Consider the following 13,128-nt stretch of genomic DNA (forward strand, 5'->3'; position numbering starts at 1 on the left):
TGATGATTGTTAACGAGACATCGGAGGCGGGCCTAGATTGAGGAGGTGTAAAATGGTAAATGGACTTACCTTACAGCACTTTTCTAGTCTTTGCAACCACTCAAAACCTGCTTTTACACTACATGTCACATTCACCCATTCACACACACATTCACACACAGATGGCAGAGGCTGCTACCTAAAGTACCCAACTGTCAATCAGTTATCACATTCATACCCATCGGCTATGCCACCGGGAGCAATTTGGGGTTCAGTGTCTTGCCCAAGGACACTTCGACATGTAGACTGGGATCTAACCTTCGACCTTCTAATTGAAAGATGACCGACTCTACCACTGCGCCCCAGGTGTAGTGTAGCAAGCTACCTAGCCTCTGCTGATGATGCGTTTTACGTAGTCTGGCGGAGATTTTCCAGGGCCCATTGGAGAAGCGGCTAGCATCCTCCAAAGGCACTGAGTGAAACTGCATTTTTTCTACCATAATGTCTTGAGCTCCCCATAATAGCATGATAGGACTGAGGTTGAAATCAACAAACTAGCCCTTTAACAAGGGTTGATTGATTTTGCTTCCTCAGCCCCGCAGGTGGAAAATGTTTGTGGCAGAGTAATAAACTCATCACATAAAATTTCTACCATCAGGATACAATCCAGAACCAAATACCACTAAGTTAATCTGTCCAGTTGGATATCCTGAGGGCTATCACAGCAAAGTTGTAGCCTCTATCAGCATCAATCTTGTATTCCATGATCAGCTCATAATTTATACTCCCCTCAGGTTACCATTCTATTAAAGTACATAGGCAATTGACAACCATCAGATCAAATGAAAAATCTAAGGTGACTTTTGCCACAGCAAATATGCAGCAACGAGTCAACTGACCCCTTTGCAACATGGATCTAATGGAAAACTGCGATTAATGTAAGGGGGCACTCTCTTGGGGAGGGGTCATCACGGGTATGAACCAGGCTTATTAAAGCCTTGGTGTTGCTTATTATGACAGCTCAATGGAAAAGGTAGAAGGTGTATGCCTGAAGCAAACCTGATCTGGAAGTAAAAAAAATAAAAAATTCTTAACTGTAACTGGTCATTGCTTGTTGTCCTCATATTCCATATTTCAGAGTTTTTAAGATTTCAACTCCGTTACAATTTAGTGGGCCTTGCCTTTGTGACAGCTGCTATGGATTCAAAGGAAGGACTCTTTTTGATTCAGTACAGGGAAAAGTGCATTGCATTCCGGGAACAACATCGATACCAACGAATCACAGCCCTCTGACATCATTAGTGTGACCTGCGTTTCTTTCCAAATTACTTTGAGCGTCTTCAAAGGTAAGCTATGTTTCCCCCAATGAAGTCGGTACAATTGATCAAATACTCAAGTAAAGTTGAATGGAATTGTATAAGCAATGTTTGGTAGGAGTCATTTCTAATTTTGGGATATGATAGCTAGCTTTTACTCTCCAAACGTCATTTGCAAGTGTAAACAAGTTTTTAAGGCTGTTCAGATACAAAGTTCACATGCCATAAAAAGTTATGAAATGAATCAGTCAACAGAGAACCACACAAGTTGACAGCAGGTCAGGTAGCATCACTGGCACTAAATGCAACTCAAGTAATTTCACAGGAAACACCCAATCAGAGACTGGAGGTATATGGCCATACAGTATACAGTCTGAGACCGCTTCTGATCTTAACCAATCTACAGTTCAGTATGTCAGGGAAGGTCTTATAGCCTAAGCAGAAATGGAAGCATTAAACATCTCCACAAAAAGCTCAGCAAACTCCCCACAGCATCCTTTTCCTTGCTATGACCAAAGGCCAGGCAAAGACCCCCTCATGAAACTTTTTAAAGCACAGCACGACAACCCCTCAAAGCAGTCAGGCGGTCTTATCACTGTGAGATGCTATACAGAGTTTAGTAGTGTAATTTCAGGGCTGAGAATTTATTTTTGGCTAAAAGCTTCAGTTTCAACACTACTGTGGTAGGCACTGTTACTAACCTGTGGTGTTCTGTTATGATGTATCTGTTTGAAGGAAGATGTAAAAGATGTAGATGGTAGAAGAACAAACATTATTGTTTGATCATCTGCCTATTGTGCTTAAAAAACAAATATAAAAGGGATGACATGATCTGAACAGAGACATTTTGACGTCAGACTCAAATCTAGCTGGAGGTGTTACTCACACTGAAAGATTCATATGCAGCAAAATAATTCATTCATTTTAAATGGAGCCCAGCAATTAGGAGTAGCTGTGTGACCAGTGAACTGCTGTTGCCCTGAGCAATGAGTTTCAGCCACAGCTGAGGCCAACTTGAAGAAAATAAGCAGCCATTACACAGGGCACTAATAAGTAGCTAAATCGTTGTCAGATCACGCTGATCGGAGCCGGGATGGCATTACGGCGGATTACGTTCCACCTGCTTTTGCTCTCCTCACGGACTGTTTTTCTTGCATACGCCGCAGCCTGCTGATACATGATTGGTCAAAATTACTCGGACTACAAGCGTAGTTCAAACGGAAACCAGAACACTTGCCTTGCCTGAAATCCACGTCCCTGCGTACAGATTATACTATGTAGACTATTCTACTATGTAGAATCTGTAAAAAGAGATTAGCAGACAGCTAACAATAAAGTAGACTAAAATGTCACCTCTGTTAACTTCAGCTGCAAGGAACCCTCCCAAGAACAAAAACGTTAAGGCAGCAATGAATATTGTTTCTGGAAATTAAAGGTTCACCTCAAGTCTGACTTCAAATAAAAAACATTGATGTCTCAGTACATTAACATCACTCAAAAGAGAAACAATAGGGTGCCTGCTAGGAGAAATAAGGAGCAGGAAAGGTGAACTAGGAAACCCCAGAGAGAGCTTGACACACTTCCATTCAGACAGTCAATCAGCACTCATTGTCTCGACCAATTTCTGTTTGTGTTGGGTTATCGCTCCAAGAGCTTATGTCTCCACCAGACTGAAGACTGTACAGGAAGAAATTTACATAGAACATTTCCAGTGAAGGGGGTTTATAACAAGCTTTATTCCCTTCCAAAATTACAGACTTCATCTGTGGAAGGTAGTCAGAGGGGGTGATAGGGCAGGCCGTTGATTGCTGGATGGAGTTGGACCATGACATGTTATGTGGGCGCAGAGGAAGATGAGGGCTTTGCATGAATAGAGGACAGCTCACCTGAGGCCCAGAGGAAGAGAAAATGAATGCAAATGTAGAAGAGGAGTGGTAAATCTGAGGACATGGTGCATTATTACATCAACCAAAAAAAGAAAAGTTAAAAATTAAAACACTGTGTGGAGTGTTGAATCAAGAGCACAAAAACCTTAAACACTGTTCTATGATTTCCTGTATTCACCTGAGCGAGCTGCTCATTACCTCAGGGTCACATCGAAAGCCATATGCCATACTTTCTTATGGGAACAATTGCAACAAGAATACACACCGTTACTCTACCTCAGCTTACTCCCTCATGAAAGGAGCACTCAAATGTAGTGAATACAAGTATTTTTTGAAAGCGAGAGTTCTTAAGCAGCTCTGCAAGCAGGAAGATACTGGCCTCTATTCACCATCATTTCAGAAAGACTAGCTACACTGCAGCTGAGGTTAGTCGAGGGTAGTTACATAAGGCTGAACTGAAAACATTACTTTGGAATGGCACAGCCTCAAACATGAAATACTTTAGAGTTCATTCAGAGACTTCGGATTTCACAGAGTTTTATATCAATGATGTACTTTTCTGAATCTGTATGGTTCAGAAACAGTTCCTGAGCACATTAACTCTTGCTTATTTGAGCAAGACTGAAACTGGACATCTTGCCACAGTCAGATGATTGAAGATATTTCTGTCCAGCTGCCAGTGACTGTGTGCAATGGGAAAGCGGAGCAGAGGGAGTATTCATAGCGCTCCAGGTTCAGGGACAGACGATGGAGTCTGGTTCGGATGATTGAGTGACTCGTCTGGGAACAGAAATTTGCTAGTTGTGTCGGCATGATGTAACTCACTGCTTCTTTAACTGTGGCTGCACATTGCATGAACATTTTCAGGACCACGGAGAGCACCGCACACAAACAGCAACCCCTGATGTCCCTGTAACTGTTGTGTAGTTGGCTAAATAAAACAAGTTTAATTGAAGACGTTTCACTTCTCATCAGAAAGGCCTTTTCATTTCTAAACTGACTGGTGATCAGAGCTAGAAATATAAGCCTCTATGGGTCATTAGTCTGCTAATAGATGTTGTAGTCAAATGAGAGTAGAGTTTGATTAAACCTTTGGATACAGACATGTTGTAGAGCAAACAATCGAGTCCCTGATCAATATGCCAAATAAGGACTCAGGATCCCAGTCCCCAAACTATGACAAAACTGCCAGTTTTGATGAGAATGACTTGTATTTGACTGACATGTTTAAATGGTGCTCAAATTGTTCTTTTCTTCTGTAATGGAACATTTTAAAGTACTAAGTTATGTGTAACTTCTCCTTAGCAGAATATTGTTATCTGACAGCTGCACATAGGGCACATTGTTCTTCATCCACTGGTACCAGGTTGCACTTCTTCCGCTAAGACATAACATCTTAATTTTGAATCTTGAGTTGTTTTTCTCACCACCAAGATATGTTAAGACACACAAAAAAACAGACTCTTCCCTTCTGCTTATGACTGTGTCGTGTACAGTTATCCCTTGGCAAAGGTTGTAAAAAATCACACAAAGACAAACTCCTTCGTGCTTCATTTGGCATTCAGATTCGCATCACATTTCCTTTTTGTGTTTTCTACATGTTTTTCTGATTTCTGATTTGAACAAATTTTAATAGTTTGGGAAAATGTTTAACTGTTTTCTTTGTTATTCAATAATGACCCAGATTAATTGTCTTCTTATATTCATTTGATTTGCATTGATGAAATAATTTGAAAATGATCAATAATACAAAATGCCCATCACAAGTTTCAATGGCACAAACTGAAATCTTCAATTGCTTGTACTGACCAAACAACACAGACCAACACGGGGGAATAATTTTGCTTCATGAATGAATGACACATTTTATGAATGATTAAAAAGCTGTGTATTACTTTTCTGTTGATTGATTAATCAATTAATTGACTAATTGTTCTATCCCTTGATTATAGCCCGAAGCTACATTTCAACAGTTGCTCTCAGCAGCGTAAAAAAAAAAAAAAACACTGTCAAGTGTTCTGGTTCCAAACAGATGGAAAACAAACATTTGACACCATTTGATCACATAGTACAGTCCAAATGACTGCATCATAACCCTATACTACTTATCTGCTCTGCTAGGCCTATAAAAAGCATCAGCTGTCATGTTTAATCTCTGTGGACTCCACAGCAAACCCTAGAGTTTATACATTCTGTTGACTTCACATCTTAATAGAGGCTGTCTGTAAAATGACAAGTTGACAACAGCACATGCATCCGGCCTGGGCAGCATGGCCAGCAGAGGAAAAGCCTCGCTCACAGCAGAGGGATTTTATCACAAAGAGAAAAAGGAAATTAAGCTTTTAAGATCAACAGAAACCTCTCCATCAACTGAATTTAATCCTTTGAACCATGTGTTATTTCCAACTGTCTTTGTAGAACCTCAGTGGGGACTGCTGCAACTCTTCACACTATGGATGCAATTTCAAGTTTGTTGCCACAAAGCAAAGAAGATTTTGATACACTCCATACTAGATTTCTTGACTGTTTGGTAAATATAAACCATGGCAGAGTACAACACCAGCCAAAACAGTATACTGGGACCGACCCTGGCTGGACTAAAAATCCATTATCATGACTTATTGTGAAGTTTACACTTCTCAAAGTTCTTGAGGGACATGGAACTACTGCAACAGTACCAATATTAAAATTAATAAAGCTGAAGGAGTATTTTTCTAGCATGTTACGGAAGGATAACAATGAAATGATGATGATCAATGATGACAAATGACAAATAATTTGGCTGAAAAATTCGGTGTACTATCAAGTGCTTGAAATACACACAAACCGCATAAAATCAGTGATACTATACATCTCTCTTCAAAATGCATTCCCTAATAAGTGTCTGTATCCTGCAGACTCATGCAGAAGCTTGTCCTCCTCAGTACTCCCCAAAGATTATATCTCACCAAGGATGTGTAAGATCGATACCTGCAGGCGAACGGAGAGCAGGGATCAGTGTGACTGATGACTGTGTTAGGTCTCCTATGATCTCGGGCTTAATGAGCCACGTCTCAGAGGGCCCCTATGGCCTTACACATGTCTGACCATCCCCGACCTGTTTCTAAATCTTCACCTTACACTCTATAACCATTCACTTCTCATATACTCATGTAGCCTTAACTCAACAGGATTTAATTTCATCATCATGTTGTGAGCCAGACCAGTTAAAGGGTGTTGATTCTCTGTCTTGCTAAAATTAATTAGGGTAGTTAAATATTTACTGCAGCAAAGCTTGTCAGGATTATTATGTTATTGACCATTTATGGACACGACCTCAATCATTGCTGCTGAGCTAAATATTTGCCCATAGTGTTTACTAATGTATTAGTTTACACCAAAATGTTGTCAATTATTTACAAGAGTGAACAGCAAGGTTTTCCTTTCCATTTTGAGCCCAGCTCTTTAGTGTTATTTCATAGCAAGTCGAGGAATAGAAAAAACATATAATGAGACAGAGTGTGCTCACATTTCAGGCCGCACTGCTTTCTTTAGTTTCCTCTGCTCTCTGTATTGGAGTTTCATTGTGGCTGGGGCTTAGGCAACTGAGCCAACTCAACCCTACACACACACGCAACGATTTTGGAACCAGGTGAAGAGAATATAACTTATTACTTATTGCTTATTAGTGTTTTTCCGGATGACTGCATGACCTCAAAGTGTGGAAGGATAAGATTACATTGATTTGGTTCAAAGCTGCAAACTCTTGTGTGGGAACATTAACATCATAAGAAGTATTTCATTGTATTGTTGTCTTGTATAATGTCAACAAAGCTTGGTATCTATCGTATCTTATTAGATATTTTGTAAGTGTTAGTTCAGCGCCTAGTATACTCCTACACCATTTGAGTGAGGTGCATATTTTCTTTTTTTTTTTAATTGACTGTAGGCTTTATTCCGCCATAACGTAGGGAACAAAACTGAATCCAGCCTGTCCTGGTCATTACACTGACAACAAGGGGACAGTGATTTTAAAGAAAGGTCAGCTGGCACACTGCTGTGATTCCTTGCTGGGCAACTCCGCGTGTTATGATCCGCGTAAACTGACACATACCACCATGTAACCACTGGTGACATTTAAATGCAACGCTGTCTACCTGACTCAGATATGGACTTCGCCTCAGCCAATTAAGCCTTTGCCTCAGCCTTTGCCTTAAATATCTAGAGTGTTTAAGAACGTCACAGACTGCCCTTTAGCTAAAGCAGCCCGAGGAGGATGACATTTGAAATACAGTGTATCTACAAAGGACCCTTCCTTCGAGACATTTTTTTACTATTTCAAAAAAACAGGGTGTTGGACAAGGACCTAGTTATGCTTGCAAGAGGAAAACCAAATTATGATATGAAGATATAAATTACTGAGCCTTTGTTTTGGAAAATCACTTATTTATTAACTATGTTCTATTTCACACTTGGCCCTTACAGGTGTAAGGGTAAAGGCATTTATCTTTATTTATCTATAAACTGGAAACATACATATACCTAAACTCTGTTCAGGCCTGCTACTGTTAAAAGGTCATTTCCAAAGATATGTCCGGGAGGCAGACACCCTCTTGGCTTTAAAACATTCCTTTTTTGACAAAGCTTACAGTTAGGGCTGGCTCAGGCTTGGAACAGCCCCTAGCTATGCTGCTATAGGCTTAGACTGCCCGGGGACCTAACCATATTAGCCCTATGATTGTACTTTGCTGTTCCTGCAAATACTACACATACTTTTTGCATTATTACTGCCATTAACCCATAAATCTGTGTTGTTTTAGTTGCCCTGTTTGTCTCTATACATCTCTGTCTTTCTGCATCTCCCTCTATCCCACTTTCTCAGTCCAACACAGTCGCAGCAGATGACTGTTAAACATGTGTCTGGTTCTGCTCGAGGTTTCTGCTTCCTCTTTATGTTGAGTGTCTTGAGATAGCATTTGGTATGAATTAGAACTATACAAATACAAATTTAATGACTGATTTGTTATGTGGCATGTTTTGAAGTCTCACTTTGTTCTGTTTGGTATACTGTGACATTGTGCCAGCATGCTTATTCAGTCATAAATTAGTGTCGCTATGATCAACATTTAGCAATACCAATACATTTTTATCAATATAGGTAATTTTTTAAAATGTGTGGTTAGCCATAAATTAAGATATCAAGCTGAAATTCGAGACGTATGCTTAGGAGCTTTCACTCAGCTTTGGTTGCATGAATTTATACAAAATTAATTTTGCACTCTGGCCATAACTAAGTTGATGAAATTTGGTGGTGCTTCATTAAAGTGATTATCTTCTTTAGCAAAGCCACTGAATAATGACAAAAATCTGCTGTACTGCAACCTATCAGTCAGTAAGAGGTATGTCACATTTTAAAAAAAAACTGTACAATCTATTTACAATTATTTCTCCCTAAGTCTTTATTCAAACAGGCTTTAAATACTAGATATCAAGTGTTTCAAATGTTGTTTAGATATGGTAAATCATGAGTCTTCAGTGACGTTTATTGTCTTACTGGGATAAATACTGCACACACACATTTTCCTATTTCACAAAATGAAACCAAACTTTAACAAAGTATTTGACAAGAAAACAAAAACAAAGCAGAATGATTTGTGGCCGTTGGGCAGGAGAAAGACAGAGCATGAACATAGTGAGCTATCTCTAAATGATGAAATAAAGCAAATGTACAGTAAAGCTTCAGGCATTTAGTCTGTTTATGGTCTTTAATGTGTCAGGAGTCAGGACCAGTTTACTCAGGGAGGGTTTTGAAGGCGCATGTTCATTTGGGTCTGGTCTTGAAGATAAAAGTACACCTCAAGTATGGGTTTCAATTTCTGGCCCAGGGAGAACTATAGTAAAAACTGATATACACCTGACATTTTCATTTTGAAAATATAATAACTAAGTATTTTTAAACCTTCAAAATGAAAGTAATGACATTTGCCTGAAGCGATAGATGGTTCAGTGCCATTTTTTTGTAACAAAAACAAGCAGATGGGATGAAACATGACCAAATATTCTCCCATAACAGGTGAACTTCACTCAGCTTTATGCTCAATCATTCTAAATGTCACATTTGCACAAAAAGTACTGCTAGTGGTTTGGGCATAAGGTTCAGTGGGAGCTCAAAAAACCTCATTATGAACTTGATCTTTAACTAAGATACAGTAGTGCCACAATAGCAAAAGCTGGCATTTAATTGAGATTGAAAAATTAAAGTCCATGCTACCATGAAAACAATGCTTTATTGCACAATCGTACTTATTTACAAAAAACTAAAAGCAGGGTGCTTTGCCACTAGAACAGTAGGCCTTTGCTGTTTTAAGATGAGACAAATGTAAAAGTATATATTCCAAAGCTAGCACTGCCAACTTCGTACGATACTCAGAGTAATGTTAGACGGTGAAAAAAAAAAATCTGCTCTCTGTAAGAGTTCACAGATAAATACATCTCATTAGTACAACAGACAGGAGACCCCCATAATTTCAATATAAAAAAATCACTTAGTGCAAAGGGGAAAAAGTCATTTGAGATCCATTATTTTTAGTGCAACCTATCATTTGTCTGAGCTCGTCACTGATAGCAAACTCATCACACATAACATTTATTATATGTAGTCAAAAAAGAATAAACATCATTCAAAGTCCTTAACAAATGTTTAACATTTGCATTAATTCAAATAATGAATGAATGGATCATGAAAAGCATGCTTCTGAAACACCCAATGTTCTCAGATAAAAGGGGCAGAGGAAATCTTTTTCAGTCTAACCACCCTGGCTCAGACATAATGATACAAAAGGCTGGACCCAGCCACTGACATAATGTACCATTTCCAGATTAATAATAGAAACACAATTTCCACTTTGCTTCCTCCTGCAGTCGTCATGATGTCTAATGGGCACAAACACAGACGTGTTCTTTGAAAATATGTCCTGCTTTTGCCATAAGTGCTGTATGTGGAGGACAAATTGTGCTGGACAGGGAACAATTACCTTTGAGATGACTGCTTCATCTCCTGTGGAGAAAGGTCAGATCACTTGGTTCCAATATAATATTGTTTTTTTTTTTACAGAAAGAACTCAATTTAAAAAATATAAATCCTGTCTTAAAATGTTTATTTCTTTTGCATTAGTTTTTTTTTTTAAGTCTGCTAAACTCCTCAGTGGAAAAAGACACTGGACTTTGTGGGCCTATCAAGTTTTGGGTCTGCAGCATGCAGATGAGGTTTGCAGGAGGGTCTAAAAAAGCAACACTCCTGTGCAATATGAGAAAACTATTAAAATAATGTAAGTCATCTCCCTTGATTCCAAAATAATTCCAATTCACAATGCTGCTTGTTTTTTTTAATCACAAGATTTAGATTTTTAACCACCAAATTAACAACAAGGTATCTCAGGACGGCCAGCTGGGGTAACATAAGCTGCAAATGTAAGCTTATACGGCTAACTACATTAGTCATAGTAACTTTTTGTTACATCAATCCAAATATTTCAAAGCTCCAGTAGACAAAGTATTTCTCTATTTTACAAGCTAAATGAGTAGATTTTGTCAAAGTTCATCCTGAAACACCAAAAAGAGAGCTTGGATATGCAGCTCTGCATCTTCTTCAAACAATAGCAATACAAAGTGTTGTGAAAACAGAGCACACAGTCTTTTTCTAGAAAGGCACGGCACAGCAGTTCTCACACTGAGCTGTTGCCTGCAGCTACACAGTTACTTAACGTCAGAATATAATTGAGTTAATAATCTGGCTGACTGTTTTGCATCCCCTCAACAGGAGTCTGTTCATCATTTAAAGCATGACCAATTACACTGACATCCAGATCATTCAATTAAATTTAACCAAATAAAATCCCATTTCCTTCATGGACTTATAAATTGCATTTGATTCAAAGTATTAAGTAGAGAAGACACAGAGCTATTATATAATGCAGAACAAAAATATTATAGCGATTATGCCCCAAAAACAGCCCTGATCCTGACCGAGATCTGGGGAATTTGGAGGCCAAGTCAACACACCTTGATCTCGTCGTGTTCCTCAAACCATTCATGAATGGCCATTAGGGAATACCGTTTCCATGAAGGCGTGTACTTGGTCTACAACAATGTTTAGGTAGGTGGTACATGTCAAAGTCACATCCACAAAAATGACGGGACCCAAGGTTTCTCAACAGAACATTGCCCAAAGTATCACACTGCCTCGTCCGGCTTGCCTTCTTCCTATACTGCATCCTGGTGATTCATCAGACCAGGCCGCCTTCTTCCATTGCTCCGTTGTCCAGTTCTTATGCTCCTGTGCCTATTGTGGGCACTTTCGGCGGTGGACAGGGGTCAGCATGGGCACCATAACAGTATGCAGCTAAACAGCCCCATACACAACAAACTGCGATGTACTGTGTGTTCCGACACCAGCTTGAACTTTTTCAGCAATTTGAGCAACAGTAGCTCTTCTGTTGGATTGGACCACACAAGCCAGCCTTCACTCCCCACCCGCATCAATGAGCCTTGACTGCCCAATACCCTGTCACCAGTTCACTGGTTTTCCTTTTGGTAGGTTCTGACCACTGCAGACCGGGAACACCCCACAAGAGTTGCAGTTTTGGAGATGCTCTGACCCAGTTGTCTAACCATCCCAATTTGGTCCTTGTCAAAGTTGCTCACATCCTTACACTTGCCCACTTTCCCTGCTTCAAACACATCAACTTTGAGGACATAATGTGACTTGCTGCCTAACATATCCCACTCACTGACAGGGGCATTGTAAGGAGATTAGCAATGTTATTCACTCGACCTGATCAGTGTAGGTTCATCTCTCACAAATTAATCTGGTAATTCATTAACAAAAATGTATCCAAAAATCATGTGCAAAGGTGGTTTGGGAAAACTTTTCTATTTCTACTTAACTGGCATATTTCTTGATTCAACAGTTTACAGCACATTAGCTTCATCAACAGTTCATAAGCATTTCTCCCTCCGTTGTTACGCCGAGAAAAAAGGTTGACAAGAGCTGAGAGAATAAACCAAAATAACAATTTCTTGTAAACCAAAAATATGAAGACCCTAAAGAGCTCCAGAGAGTTAAAGGTATAATAAGTAGGATTTTTCCTTGCATTTTGTCAACAACACATTCAAACTGGGCCCCTCCTCCTGGGCTCTTTGTCACCAGAAGCTCACTCTCACTCTCGTACGAGAACATGCCCACCCCGCCGAGCTAACATCAACAGCATCCCGGTTACCTTTGCGCTAGCATGCTAACCGCCGGTTACCATTGCGCTAGCATGTCCTACCCAGTTTGAGGCACCTACCTATCCAACAGAAAGAGGCCAACTCTGCATCGCTCTTTCGCCATGTTTGATGGTCTGAATGGGGATCAGTTGCTAATTTAAACCACTCCCACACTCACAAATACGCTGTGATTGGCTCAGGGAACCACAACAGCCCTCCTCCCTAAAACGTCCCGTTCAAAGCAAAACAACAGAATAGAAGCAGAGGGAAGGTTCTCAAAAGGGTCTGCACACACACTCACCAACGCACATGTAAAGAGACCCATAAATGATGATTTATATTCTATATTGTATATTTTATTTTTGTAGGAAAATCCTACTTATTATACCTTTAAGGAGAACTGCAGTGAGTTTTTGCAGTTTTAAGATAACTAATCTTAATCTGACTCAAAATCACATAATCATAGTACTTCATATATACTATATGTATATATAATTTATAGAAAATAATATTACTCTTTAAAATTTAGGTCATTTTAGGTTTTTGAGTAGAGACCAAAGCTGCTTTCCAGTATGATACAATAAGAAAAAACTACCTCTAGCAACAAGTGACCTAACCTCAAACATGGTTTGTCACATGTCACGTCCCACGCCACAGGGCTCTTAGAAATAATCTCCTGCCGAGAGGCCCTTTACAGATCT

General features: G+C 39.5%; 1 protein-coding gene across 2 annotated transcripts in view; it reads right to left on the minus strand.

Moving 5' to 3' along the window:
* Positions 1 to 13,128, minus strand: part of ctdp1 (CTD (carboxy-terminal domain, RNA polymerase II, polypeptide A) phosphatase, subunit 1) — a 72,057-nt gene that overhangs the window by 35,678 nt on the left and 23,251 nt on the right. The gene's annotated exons all lie outside the window — the stretch shown is intronic.

Source organism: Semicossyphus pulcher, unplaced genomic scaffold, assembly GCF_022749685.1.
Source record: "Semicossyphus pulcher isolate SPU_LCO1_2020_fin unplaced genomic scaffold, fSemPul1.0.p SCAF_5, whole genome shotgun sequence".
NCBI classification, from domain to species: domain Eukaryota; kingdom Metazoa; phylum Chordata; class Actinopteri; order Labriformes; family Labridae; genus Semicossyphus; species Semicossyphus pulcher.